The sequence below is a fragment of the Saccostrea echinata genome, unplaced genomic scaffold (genome assembly GCF_033153115.1).
Source record: "Saccostrea echinata isolate AGI-Se365-2 ecotype Australia unplaced genomic scaffold, CSIRO_AGI_Sech_v1 ptg000042l, whole genome shotgun sequence".
Classification (NCBI taxonomy): domain Eukaryota; kingdom Metazoa; phylum Mollusca; class Bivalvia; order Ostreida; family Ostreidae; genus Saccostrea; species Saccostrea echinata.
In genome coordinates this window covers 3916466-3925376 of record NW_026889791.1, presented here as the reverse complement: position 1 = coordinate 3925376, position 8911 = coordinate 3916466, and the positions used below count along the sequence as shown (strand labels likewise).

Below are 8911 nucleotides of genomic sequence, written 5' to 3'. Positions count from 1 at the left end.
ACCGAAAAAGTAAAATGTTGTATTACAAGATGTAAAATGCATATTATCTATAACACAGACAAATAGTACTCTAATTTAATGCTTTCTTGTATCAAGGACCTTTAAAGATATTAAAAACAATACTAAAATGCAAGAATAAAAGTTTTTTTTATACTACACAGTATTTGTCTGAGAAACAAAACAACACTCTATACACATACACAATAAACAAAGAAACATGAGCCACATAGCTCAACTGAGTTACTTTGGTCCTGTTTTCTTCAGAATATTTTAAATCAAAAAAAAATTATTTCTTCATTCTTATGAAAACAATTAGCCCCTGTATAGTTTTTACACTTGGCCAAATGCATCATGATAAGTCTTGGCCCTACTGTTCTTGAAAAGAATATTGTTCAAGATTTTTTTCTTTATTCCCCAGCAAAACTTGGATCCCCCATTATGATTCCACCCTAAGGGTCAAGATTCAAGCGAAGTTAATTTTGCACTACCCTGAGGATGCTCGACTAATCAATTACTATGTAAAACTGACCTTCTATTTTAGTCCCAACATACCCCTTTGTGCTTTGATTTAATGATCAATTTAAAATCTATGCTACATCAAAAAACTTTAAATTCCTGTATATTTCCATGTTGAAGTTAGATCCCCATCTTGGACCTACACTACCCAGGGTTCTCCACATTTGAAAATTTAACCATGGAGGAAGCTGTGCGAAAGCGAAATGTGATTGAAAGCACGAACACGTGTAAGACTCTCTTAACTTCATTAATCAATGATCAATTGTAGCCTACCCATGGTCGCCACAATTTGAAAAATTTAGAATTCACACTATCCTTTGTCATAAACCTTTCATCTATTTGGCCAAGAGGTTCTTCCAAAGATTTTTAAATAATCCCTTCCCCCAACCCATTTTTGCCCTTCTTGATAATCTCCTCTTGGAAGGGGGAACCAGTGGTTCTCAAGAAGAAGTCTGAAATGATTACAGTTTATAGACAAACAGATGCTGCACAATGGATGATCAGAAAAGCTCTCTTGAGCTTACAGCTTAATCTGAGAAGATTAAATTCTATCATTTCTATGTAAAAATAATTCAGTGAAGATCTCTTTCTTTACACATCTCAACATCTGTGTAGGCCAAACAAAAAATACTCTCAATACATGAGCGGTGATTCTGCAACTGGTAGAGGTGTCATTTATTGCCAAGCTCTGAAAAAAAAATTAACTCACTTCAGTGCATATTTCAAAGTTTAGAGCAAGAATTGACTAAAAATATTTCAAAAACGTTTTCTCTTAAAATATTTTGGTCCCCATCTGATTTTAAACTTCAATTTAAACAAAATGTACAGACCTTTGAACTTGGAATTGGTAAACTATACCTGTTTAGCTCTTTTATGGGTGTCCTATCAAGACTGCCCTCTTCTTGATTCAGTTGTTGGTACAAATTAGGTTTTAACCAATATTTGGAGTTGACCTTGACCTAAATGGTGCTTTTTGATCTTCGAATAAGAAGAAACAATACATGATTAGCAATATAAATAGAAACTTCTGTGATTATCATCTTGTAACTTTATATATAAATTAAAAAATTATGAAATTCAATGCAAGTTGTTAACTTCATTACAAACATTATTTGTTATATCTGCTAAGTTCACAATGTGATTTAAAGCCAAGGACAATGAAAATCAATTCGCTGTAAGCATCAATTCATTGTAAGCATGTTCACATTAACCGTGTTTTACTGTACTGACCTTTGGACTTGAAACTGGTGCTTTAATTCATCATCTTTTATCTTGCAAATCCAATACACAGAGTAGTTTCTTTCAAGCTGACATCAGTCTTGGCCTTTGGTCTTTGACCTTGACATTGGAAAACATATATATCTGTATAAGTAATTCCATTATGTATGATTGCTGGTTTCCTTTTTGTTAAAACAATTATAAATTTGAAATGCTTGTAAATGAAGTGTACCACTTTCAGCTGCACATTCCTAATTCTGCAAAATGGTTATCCATACTCATAATCCCCAGTCAGCATGCGTCAATCTAAAATACTATTAATAATTAATACATTTGTAATATACATGCATAAGTCATATATATGTGTATCTGCAAATAATATAAAAGGATACATGTACATGTATATTTAAATTTTCAAGAAACTATATTTTTTTCAATACAAGAAATTGCACAAACATTGTTTGCTACTATAATTATTTTTTTAATTAATATGAATACATGTATTAAAAGCATCTTTTCATAAAAAGACATAATTATAAAATTCAAGATTAATGTATTTGCCCAAAATTACATGAAGTAAAGGAAAACCTACCTACATATCTATCACCAGTCTTGGACAGTTTAATATGTTGATGGTTCAGTACACACAAATCACTAGCTGTTACTTGGTACTAAAAAGAAAAAAAATGTATATATTAAATGATATGTTTAAATTTTAAATTGCAAAAATATAATGCAGTAAGTGTTGTAATTTATCCGTATATAGCAGGATGAAGCCCCCCTTCCAATTTAGCCCCAAAGTTCTATATATTTGAATGAGAGTAAACAAATTTCTTTGGAATGTATTGTAAAACAACTTGATTCTAAATGCAACTAAAATACCATATTTCTTTATGTTCGTAACTGCATAAAAAAATTAAAGAGCCGTTTATTTTAATTGTGTAACAAACGTGTCGATAGACAAATTCGAATTTCCTCGATGAAATCTGCTGAATGTCTTAGATTGTTGGAATATGCTGTTCATACGATTTATTCCAAATAACCACTGCGTAAAATAAATATTTAGAACAGCAAACTAAGCTATTCATAAAGATTTATAATGGAAAAATCACTGAACTTACCTTACTTGCCAGCTGAGATGAACGGGAAGGCTGGAAACCCAATACACATTTTAGCGGTTTTTCAGTGTTAGGGAAGCGCTTACATATTATCATACTAAAGCGAATCATGACTGTGCTTGGAAGTCATACATCCTGGCGCAATGCAATCATGACTTCAAATCTTGACTGCGTTTGAAGAAATACATCATGACTTGTCCAGGATTGACGCTTGAATAAATCATGACTGCGTTTGGAAGTCATACATCCTGGCGCAAGGCCAGGATTGACGCTTGAAGAAATCTTGGCTGCGTTTGAAGAAATACATCCTGACTTGGCCAGGATTGACGCTTGAAGAAATCTTGGCTGCGTTTGGAAGTAATATATCCTGGCGCAATGCAATCCTGGCCGACCAAGATAGGATGGGCATATGTTGTCAATCCTGACTTGGTCAACATTGAATCATGACCCGGCCAAGATAGGATGACCATGTTATCAATCCTGACTTGGTCAAGATTAAATCATGACCTGGTCAAGATAGGGTGGTCATGTTATCTTGACTTGGCCAGGATGGGATGGTCATGTTATCAATCCTGACTTGGTCAAGATAGCATGGCCATGTTATAAATCTTGACTTGGCCAAGATAGGATGGCCATGTTATATGATGACCGGCCAAGATAGGATGGCCATGTTATCAATCCTGACTTGGCCAAGATAGCATGGCCATGTTATATGATAACCGGCCAAGATAGGATGGCCATGTTATCAATCCTGACTTGGCCAAGATAGCATGGCCATGTTATAAATCTTGACTTGGCCAAGATAGGTTGGTCATGTTATATGATGACCACGGCTAAGATAGGATGGCCATGTTATCAATCCTGACTTGGCCAAGATAGCATGGCCATGTTATAAATCTTGACTTGCCCAAGATAGGTTGGTCATGTTATCAATCCTGACTTGGTCAAGATGATAAAAATCATGGCTTGGTCATGTTTGAAATCTTGACATGGTCATGATTAATATCCTGACCGGCCAGGATTGATTTACAATGGAACATATAGAACATGACATGGGGGTCCCCTATGGCTTTCCATATGGTCATGTTATCTTGACTTGGCCAGGATGGGATGGTCATGTTATCAATCCTGACTTGGTCAAGATAGCATGGCCATGTTATAAATCTTGACTTGGCCAAGATAGGATGGCCATGTTATATGATGACCGGCCAAGATAGGATGGCCATGTTATCAATCCTGACTTGGCCAAGATAGCATGGCCATGTTATATGATAACCGGCCAAGATAGGATGGCCATGTTATCAATCCTGACTTGGCCAAGATAGCATGGCCATGTTATAAATCTTGACTTGGCCAAGATAGAATGGCCATGTTATCAATCCTGACTTGGTCAAGATGATAAAAATCATGGCTTGGTCATGTTTGAAATCTTGACATGGTCATGATTAATATCCTGACCGGCCAGGATTGATTTACAATGAAATATATAGAACATGACATGGGGGTCCCCTATGGCTTTCCATATGACTAACCTATCTTGGCCGGGTCATGATTTAATCTTGACCAAGTCAGGATTGATAACATGGTCATCCTATCTTGGCCAGGTCATGATTCAATGTTGACCAAGTCAGGATTGACAACATATGACCATCCTATCTTGGTCAGCCAGGATTGCATTGCGCCAGGATATATTACTTCCAAACGCAGTCAAGATTTCTTCAAGCGTCAATTCTGGCCAAGTCAGGATGTATTTCTTCAAACGCAGTCATGATTTCTTCAAGCGTCAATCCTGGCCTAGTCAGGATAACATTGCGCCAGGATGTATGACTTCCAAACGCAGTCATGATTTTATTCAAGCGTCAATCCTGGGCAAGTCAGGATGTATTTCTTCAAACGCAGTCAAGATTGCATTGCGCCAGGATATGTGACTTCCAAACGCAGTCATGATTCGCTTTAGTATGATAATCTGTAAGCGCTTCCCTAACACCGAAAAACCGCTAAAATGTGTATTGGGGTTTCTAGCCTCCCCGTTCGTCTCAGCTGACAAGTAAGGTAAGTTCAGGTGATTTTTCCCTTATAAATCTTTATGAATAGCTTAGTTTGCTGTTCTAAACATGTATGTATAACGTAATGCTTCTTTGGAGTAAATCATATGAACAGCATTCCAACAATCGAAGACATTCTGCAGTTTTCATCGAGGAAATTCGAATTTGTCTATCGACACATTTGTTATACAATTAAGATAAATGGCTCTTTAATTTTCTATGCAGTTAAGAACATGAAGAAATATGTTATTTCATTTGCATTTAGAATCAAGTTGTTTTACAATACATTCAAGAGAAATTTGCTTAATACTTTCATTCAATTATAGAACTCTGGGGCTAAATTGGAAGGGGGCTTCATCCTGCTCTATACAGATAAATTACAACACCTACTGCATTATATTTTTGCAATTTAAATTAAACGTATCATTTATGTACATTTTTTTTCTTTTTAGTACCACGTAACAGTAATTTGTGTGTACTGAACCATCAACATATTAAACTGCAGATCCATACCGGCCAAGACTGGTGATAGACATGTATAGGTAGGTTTTCTTTTAATTCTTGTAATTTTGGGCAAATACATTAAACTTGAATTCTAATTATGTCTTTTTATGAAAAGATGCTTTTAATACATGTATTCATATTAATTTAAAAAAAGGTAATTAGTAGCAAACAATGTTTGTGTAACTTCTTGTATTGAAAAAAAATATAGTTTCTTGAAAATTTAAATATACATGTACATGTATTCTTTTATATTATTTGTAGATACACATATATATATATATGACTAATGCATGTATATTAAAAATGTATTAAATATTAATAGTATTTTAGATTGACGCATGCTCAGCTGACTGGGGACTATGAGTATGGAAAACCATTTTGCAGAATTAGGAATGTGCAGCTGAAAGTGGTACACTTCATTTACAAGCATTTCAAATTTATAATTGTCTATATATACTTTCTGTTTGTTTTAATGAAAAGGAAACCAGCAATCATACATGGAATTACTTATACAGATATATTTTATGTTTTCCAATGTCAAGGTCAAAGATCAAAGGCCAAGACTGATGTCAGCTTGAAAGAAACCACTCTGTGTATTGGATTTGCGAGATAAAAGATAATGAATTAATGCACCAGTTTCAAGTCCAAAGGTCAGTACAGTAAAACACGGTTAATGTGAACATGCTTACAATGAATTGATGCTTATAGTGAATTGATTTTCATTGCCCTTGGCTTTAAATCACATTGTGAACTTAGCAGATATAACAAATAATGTTTGTAATGAAGTTAACAACTTGCATTGAATTTCATAATTTTTTAATTTACATAGATAAAGTAACAAGATGATAATCATACAAGTTTCTATTTGTATTGCTAATCATGTATTGTTTCTTCTTATTCGAAGATCGAAAAGCACCATTTAGGTCAAGGTCAACTCCAAATATTGGTTAAAACCTAATTTGTACCAACAACTGATTCCAGAAGAGGACACCCATAAAATAGCTAAACAGGTATAGTTTACCAATTTCAAGTTCAAAGGTTTGTACCGGTACATTTTGTTCAAACTGGAGTTTAAAATCAGATGGGGACTAGGCTGTGTATTGACCAAAATATTTCGATACAATACGATATTTATGTTCCCCAAACGAAGTTGGGGAACATATTGTTTTTACTTTGTTTCTTATTAGGTCTTCCGTTTTCAACGGAAGACCTATAGTGATTCTACTGTTTCTTATTATTAAGGTCTTCCGTCTTCACGGAAGACCTTATAGTGATTCTACTGTTTCTTATTATTAAGGTCTTCCGTTCCAGACGGAAGACCTTATAGTGATTGTACTGTTTATTATTAAGGTCTTCCGTTCCAGACGGAAGACCTTATAGTGATTGTACTGTTTATTATTATTATTATTATTATTATTATTATTATTTTTTTTTTCCCCTTTTTTTGTCGGCAGGATTTCTCAGAGATGACTGGATGGATTTTCCTGAAATTTTCAGGGTTGATAGAGAATGAAAATACCCCGAGGCGTTTTTTTCATTTTTTCAAAATTCACTTCCGGTCGTCAGATATGTCCGATTTCCGTTTTTTTCAAAAATATTTTTTCCGAGTGAGATCTCAGAAACGGTAAGAGATTAAGACACCAAACTTATACGAGTAATAGATCATGAGGAGTAGGCGAGCCCATTTGGGTTAAGCGTGTCAGCCGTCACTTCCGGTCGTCACAGGAAGTGATCAAAGAAATCGAAAATTTCAACTTTTCTTTTTTGAATTTTTTTTTGCATCACATTATTGCATCTCATGTGTAGTTTCGAAATATATCAGTCCCACCGGAAACAAAAACGACAACTTCCGGTTATAAGAGGAAAACTACATAATTTGAGTATTTTACTTTCCCTTAAATATCTTTTATAGATAAAGTATTTAAAAAGATTTTTAGATATGTTATTCAGACTGCAAATGTCTAGAGTAACGTCAAAAATCTTAGTAAAATTCACTTCAGGTCGCGTGTTTTTCCTGTCCTCAAAATGAAAAGTAATCCCATCGAGATCTCGGAAACGGCATGAGATTAAGACACCAAACTTATAGGAGTAATAGACCTCGAGGAGTTGGCAAAACACATAGGGTTAGACGCGTCAGCCGTCACTTCCGGTCGTCACAGGAAGTGATAAAAAAATCGAAAATTTCAACTTTTCTTTATAAAATTAAAACTTGCATCACTTTGTTGCATCTCTATCGTGTTTTGAAATATGTTAGATTCCACCGGAAACAAAAACTGTAAACTTCCGGTTTAAAGAGATAAACTACGTTATTTCGATGTTAAGCTTTCTCATAAATATCACTTACAGATTTGAAATGTTTTTTTTTATTTTTACATATCCTGTAGATACTACAAATGTCATGAGAAAAATTAAGAGATTTTTATTCAATTTACTTCCGGTCGTGTGTTTTCCTGTCCCAAAAATTAGAATGTGTTCTCAGAATTGCTTGGTAAGAGTAAAGGACTGAAGTCTAAAACTTTCAGGACTTATAGTCAGTCATCAGTTCATTTGCATCGTGTAAAAATCGTCTGTCGTCATTACTTCCGGTTGTGACAGGAAATGAAGCAAAAAAAGTATTTTTTTAAAGTTATTTTGTTTCTACATCAGTTTGAGGCTTATACCGACGTTGGAAAAGACATGTTCATGCAAACAGGAAGTAGTATAACGGAAGACCTTCTCATTACTAGTAATGAGTTTCTAGTTATTATTATTATTATTATTATTATTATTTTTTTCCCCTTTTTTTGTCGGCAGGATTTCTCAGAGATGACTGGACGGATTTTCCTGAAATTTTCAGGGTTGATAGAGAATGAAAATACCTCGAGGCGTTTTTTTCATTTTTTCAAAATTCACTTCCGGTCGTCAGATATGTCCGATTTCCGTTTTTTTCAAAAATATTTTTTCCGAGTGAGATCTCAGAAACGGTTAGAGATTAAGACACCAAACTTATACGAGTAATAGATCATGAGGAGTAGGCGAGCCCATTTGGGTTAAGCGTGTCAGCCGTCACTTCCGGTCGTCACAGGAAGTGATCAAAGAAATCGAAAATTTCAACTTTTCTTTTTTGAATTTTTTTTTGCATCACATTATTGCATCTTATGTGTAGTTTCGAAATATGTCAGTCCCACCGGAAACAAAAACGACAACTTCCGGTTAGAAGAGGAAAACTACATAATTTGAGTATTTTACTTTCCCTTAAATATCTTTTGTAGATAAAGTATTTGAAAAGATTTCTAGATATGTTATTCAGACTGCAAATGTCTAGAGTAACGTCAAAAATTTTAGTAAAATTCACTTCCGGTCGCGTGTTTTTCCTGTCCTCAAAATGAAAAGTTATCTCAGCGAGATCTCGGAAACGGCATGAGATTAAGACACCAAACTTGAATGAGTAATAGACCTTGAGGAGTAGGCAAAACACATAGGGTTAGACGCGTCAGCCGTCACTTCCGGTCGTCACAGGAAGTGATCAAA

At 34.6% G+C, this 8911-nt stretch overlaps 2 long non-coding RNA genes across 3 annotated transcripts; one reads left to right on the top strand and one right to left on the bottom strand.

The window, feature by feature from the left end:
• Positions 1-3549, bottom strand: LOC133201082 (uncharacterized). Of its 2 annotated transcripts, none has more exons than XR_009723033.1 (6): positions 2856-3549; positions 2327-2405; positions 1967-2040; positions 1747-1854; positions 1347-1494; positions 1-1204 (listed from the first exon to the last, which is right to left on the bottom strand). It is a non-coding gene; the product is annotated as an uncharacterized LOC133201082 (long non-coding RNA). The 2 variants fall into 2 exon arrangements; XR_009723032.1 differs by having other exon boundaries at positions 1375-1494.
• Positions 3550-4861: 1312 nt separating this feature from the next.
• On the top strand, positions 4862-6406 carry LOC133200989 (uncharacterized). Its single transcript, XR_009723025.1, has 5 exons — positions 4862-4904; positions 5350-5439; positions 5732-5810; positions 5944-6051; positions 6306-6406. It is a non-coding gene; the product is annotated as an uncharacterized LOC133200989 (long non-coding RNA).
• Positions 6407-8911: the final 2505 nt, after the last annotated feature.